Here is a 5,805-nt window from a genome sequence, read left to right as displayed (position 1 = left end):
ATTGTGAGGATCATGTTCTTTTCATGCTTATCCATTTAACCAGAGTGCTGTGTCATCTCTTCAAGTTCTTCCATCTTATCAAGTTTTACCTCTCTTCTCAACCTAAGTGCTGTCTAAAATCCTTCTTACCCATTATGCCACTCTTTCAATAGTTTCGGAGGCAGTGTGTTGTTGATTTCATCAAGTATCCTCTCATCTTCTCAAGTTCATGTTCAATTTCTTCCATTTACAGTCGGAGTGCTGTCAAAATTATATCATTCTTATTCATTCTTATCTCGTTTCAACTAGAATGGTTTCAATTCCTTCTTGTCCATTGTGCTCGTCATTCATGTCTTTGCAACCTTCAAGTTCTCGTAATGTTCCATGTTCCTCTTTTCTAACGGATTGCTTGCAATCTCGTTCATCTCTAATTGCTCAACCTCTCAAAGTTCGTGGTTTCACTCATTTGTTGAAGAAGCAACTTAGTTTACCTCTTCTCGTCCTCTTTCGTTTTCCCTCCGGTGCCATCCTAGATCTCGGGACGAGATCCTCTCGTAGTGGTGGAGTGTTGTAACGCCCCGGATACAACTTTCCATATTCGTAACTCCGACTCTTGCCATTTCCGGCTATGTGATTTATTATTTCGTCCGTGGTTGGGTTTTTATCTGTTGTTTTGCATTTTGTTCTTGTTATGCATCTCATCTCATAACATCATCTGCATTTCATCCGCATGTTTTTCAAAAACTTGCATCCGTTCGTGTTCCGCCGGTTCTCTCCGTTGTCCGTTCTGAGCCCGACCACACTCGCACGCGCCCGCGGCACGTCCGAAATATTATTTTATAAGTGGCATAAAAATGTTCTCGGAATGGGCTGCAACTTGTCGTGCGGTCTTATTATAGTGTAGACAGACCGCCTGCCAAGTTTCGTCGCATTCGGAGTTTGTTTGATAGCCCAACGGTCATCCGTAGCGGCACCGTTGCCGGTTTAATCGTCGGACGTTTCGGTCTCCGAAACTGTTGCCGGGCCTCTCTTCTCTTCTCTCCTCTCAGCTCGAGGCCTCTCGTCACAGCCCACCTAGGCTTGTCTAACCCCCCCTCGCATCTGGAACTACCCGATCGAGATCGGAGGGCTCCGAAACCCCCCTAAAACTAAACCCTAGCCCCCTTTCCTATTTAAACCCCCCCTCCTTCCAAATCTGATCGTCCTATCCCCTTCCTCCTCATTTTCCGTGCAGCCCCAGCATCCACCCGCCACTTAGCCTCCTCCCGCGCCGCCACCTCGCCGTCGCCACGTGGCGCCACCCCAGTGGGCAACGCCGCCGCCCCGTCCAACCAGAGGGCGCCACGGCGCGCTCCGCTCTCCCCCACTTCGCCGGGCCCTCCGAGGCCCAGATCCAGCCAGCTGAGGCCCAATCCGCTGCCGATGCAGCCCGAGCTGCCCAGCCCCTGCCCCGAGCAGCGCTCTCCCGCAACCCGTCGGAGCCGCGCCGCCCAACTCCTCCGTGCCCCCTCGTCCGGCGACTGGAGTCTCGCCGCCGACGACCTCCGCCAGACCCAGGTCGCCACCTCCCGTCGCCTCGCCCTCCTCCTCGTGCTCTCCCTCTCCCTCACTAGCTCCCTCTCTCTCTGCAGGAGCCACCGCAGCCATGGAGTTCGCGGCCGGATCCCGCGCCGCCGTGCACGTCTGGGCCTGCCGCCGCCGGGAACAGGTTCTCGAGCACCGGATCTGATGGATCCCGGCCTCCCTCGCTCCCTCCAGTCTCTTCTCCATCGACCCGGTCGCCGGAATCGTCGCCGTCCTCGCCGTGTCCTCCTGTGCGGGGAGGAGGACGAGCGCCAGCCCCCTCCCGCATGGGCCGCGCCTCGCGTGGGCCACAAACCGCCAAGGCCCAGCTCTGCCAGCCACCGGCCTCGCTCGCCTCTCCATCAGCCCCGACCACACCGCGGCCCAGCGTCACCAGTGCCCAAAAGATCCAGCCGGCCCGCGTGAGCCTCCCCAGCTGCAGCCCAGCTTCTCCACCGAGCCGGCCCAAGTGTCGTGGTGAGCGACCCGAGCCCCCTTGTGCACTGTTGGGCTACCCGGATTCGGCCCAGTATAGTGTTTTTTCCTGCGCTGCGAATTTTGCTATTTATCCATAGAATTAACAGATTTGCAGAAAACCCCTAAGCATCATGCATTTAATATCTCTCAAACTGTGCATCGGATTAAAATAATTTATATATGTAAAATGCTCAGAAAATTGTGTAGATTAATAATATGCCACTTTCATCTATGTTAAAAATGTTTAACATGCTGTTTATGTTTATTTTGCATAATGCCATGTTAAAATGCTTTAATTCATAACTAAATAACCGTAGCTTCATTTTAAATAAACTTTATATGTAAATGGGGTGGAAAAATGCCTAGTTTAACATGGTCCACTTTATGTTGCTGTTTAACAACATTAAAATTGTGTTTAGGGCAGAACAGTACCAAATCCATAATTTGCATATGGGGATTTTCCGGAATTGTTGTTTGTTGTTTCCGGCCTCATTTAAACTTGCCTAGATAGGTAGTTTTCATATGCTTCACCCCTTGTCATGTTTAATAACATTTAATATTGTTGGGTACATAACCGAGAGCGAACTAAATAAATGATGTGGTGTTTCGTCAATATGCAACTCGTTGCATATTGAGCTCCACTTAACTAGTAGTATTGTTTGTTGCACTTTGCCATGCCATGCCTCGTTAAACTGGACATGCATCATACTTGTTTGTGCATCATGCCATGTTTATGCTTGTGCATTTACCATGTTGTTTGCTTATTTCCGGTGTTGCTTCTTAGTTCCGGTAATGCTGCGATTGTGAGGATTCGTTCGACTACGTCCGTTCATCTTCTTCATGGACTCGTTTTTCTTCCTTGCGGGATTTCAGGCAAGATGACCGCTACCCTGGATCTCATTAATATCATTGCTATGCTAGTTGCTTCGTTCTATCGCTTTGCTGCGCTACATATTACCTATTTATCAAGCCATCCCAAATTGCCATGAACCTCTAACCCTTGACACCTTTCCTATGCAAACCATTGATTGGCTATGTTACCGCTTTGCTCAGCCCTCTTATAGCGTTGCTAGTTGCAGGTGAAGTTGAAGATTTCTCCATGGTGGACAGGATTTGGTTGGGATATCACAATATCTCTTATATTATTAATGCATCTATATATTTGGTAAAGGGTGGAAGCCTCGGCCTTATGCCTGGTGTTTTGTTCCACTCTTGCCGCCCTAGTTTCCGTCATACCGGTGTTATGTTCCCGGATTTTGTGTTCCTTACGCGGTCGGGTGATTTATGGGACCCCCTCGACAGTTCACTTTGAATAAAACTCCTCCAGCAAGGCCCAACCTTGGTTTTACCATTTGCCTCACCACCTCCTATTTTCCCTTGGGAGTAATTAACCCAAGGGTCATCTTTATTATAGCCCCCCCGGGCCAGTGCTTGTCTAAGTGTTGGTCCAAACTAGAGCACCGTGCGGGACCATCCCTTGGCAACTTGGGTTACATCTGTACCTGTACGCTTAGCTTATCCGGTGTTGCCCTGAGAACGAGATATGTGCAGCTCCTATCGGGATTGTCGGCGCATCGGGCGGTCTTGCTGGTCTTGTTTTACCATTGTCGAAATGTCTTGTAAACCGGGATTCCGAGTCTGATCGGGTCTTCCTGGGAGAAGGTCTATTCCTTCGTTGATCGCGAGAGCTTGTCATGGGCTAAGTTGGGACACCCCTGCAGGGTATAATCTTTCGAAAGCCGTGCCTGCGGTTATAGGCAGATGGGAATTTGTTAATGTCCGGTTGTAGATAACTTGACACCAGATCCGAATTAAAACGCATCAACCGGTGTGTAGCCGTGATGGTCTCTTCTCGGCGGAGTCCGGGAAGTGAACACGGTCTTTGGGTTATGTTTGACGTAAGTAGGAGTTCAGGATCACTTCTTGATCATTACTAGTTGACGACCGTTCCTTTGCTTCTCTCCTCGCTCTTATTTGCGTATGTTAGCCACCATATATGCTTAGTCGCTGCTGCAGCCTCACCACTTTACCCCTTCCTTTCCCTTTAAGCTTTGCTAGTCTTGATACCCATGGTAATGGGATTGCTGAGTCCTCGTGGCTCACAGATTACTACAACAACAGTTGCAGGTACAGGTTTATGCGATGATCATGACGCGAGAGCGATGCTTGCTTGCGTTGAGTTCTTCTTCTGCTTCTCTTCGGATCAGGGGATAGGTCCAGGTCGGCAGCCTGGGCTAGCAGGGTGGATGTCGTTTGAGTTTCTGTTTGTGATTCATCCGTAGTCGGATGATGCTCTTATGTATTGTGATGTTCTATTCATGTGGCATTGTATGCCTTATGTATGTATGCCCATCTATTATGTAATGTTGATGTAATGATATCCACCTTGCAAAAGCGTTTCAATATGCGGGTCTATCCTTGGTGGGACCTTCGAGTTCCTTTTGGATAGGGTCGCATATTGGGCGTGACACCGTCGCACCGGACAGAGTAAGTCCGGCCGGGCCGAACAAAATAGACAAAGCCCTTTTGAGCTCCGTCGTGATATCGCCCAGTACAGAGGCGCCGCACACCCACTATGCCTCACAGACGAAGTAATGGATCATCAAATCCCCAAAGGGTTCAAACCCGTGAATATTGAATCTTACGATGGCACAACAGACCCCGCGGTTTGGATCGAAGACTATCTCCTTCACATCCACATGGCCCGTGGTGACGATCTTCACGCCATCAAATATCTCCCCCTCAAGCTTAAAGGACCAGCCCGGCATTGGCTTAACAGCTAGCCAGCAGAGTCAATTGGGAGTTGGGAAGACCTGGAAGCCGCATTCCTCGATAACTTCCAAGGCACGTATGTGCGACCACCAGACGCTGATGACCTAAGCCACATAATTCAGCAGCCAGACGAATCGGCCAGACAATTCTGTACACGGTTCTTAACCAAGAAAAACCAAATCGTCGACTGTCCGGATGCGGAGGCCCTTGCAGCCTTCAAGCATAATATCCGCGACGAGTGGCTTGCCCGGCACCTGGGACAGGAAAAGCCGAAATCCATGGCAGCCCTCACATCACTCATGACCCGCTTCTGCGCGGGTGAGGACAGCTGGCTAGCATGCAGCAACAACCTCAGCAAAAATTCTGGCAGTCCGGATATCAAGGACTGTAATGGCAGGTCGCGTCGTAACAAAAACAAACGCCGCATTAACGGCGACAATAGTGAGGATACGACAGTCAATGCCGGATTCAGAGGCTCTAAACCCGGTCAGCGGAAAAAGCCATTCAAAAGAACTGCTCCGGGTCCGTCCAATTTGGACCGAATACTCGACCGCTTGTGCCAGATACACGGCACCCCCGAAAAGCCAGCTAATCACACCAACAGGGATTGTTGGGTATTCAAAAAGGCAGGCAAGTTAATTGCCGAAAACAACGACAAGGGGCTGCACAGCGATGACGAGGAAGAGACCCGACCGCCGAACAATAGAGGACAGAAGGGTTTCCCCGCACAGATGCGAACAGTGAACATGATCTACGCAACGCACATACCCAAAAGGGAGCGGAAGCATGCACTAAGGGACGTATACGCGATGGAGCCAGTTGCCCCGAAGTTCAATCCATGGTCCTCCTGCCCGATCACTTTTGATCGGAGGGACCACCCCACCAGCATCCGTCATGGCGGATTCGCCGCATTGGTTCTAGACCCAATCGTCGATGGATTTCACCTCACAAGAGTCCTGATGGACGGCGGCAGCAGCCTGAACCTGCTTTATCAGGACACAGTGCGCAAAATGG

The sequence above is a fragment of the Triticum aestivum genome, chromosome 5B, assembly GCF_018294505.1.
Source record: "Triticum aestivum cultivar Chinese Spring chromosome 5B, IWGSC CS RefSeq v2.1, whole genome shotgun sequence".
In the NCBI taxonomy this organism is placed as follows: domain Eukaryota; kingdom Viridiplantae; phylum Streptophyta; class Magnoliopsida; order Poales; family Poaceae; genus Triticum; species Triticum aestivum.
The sequence above is the reverse complement of the archived record's forward strand: the minus strand, read 5'-3'. Positions refer to the sequence as shown.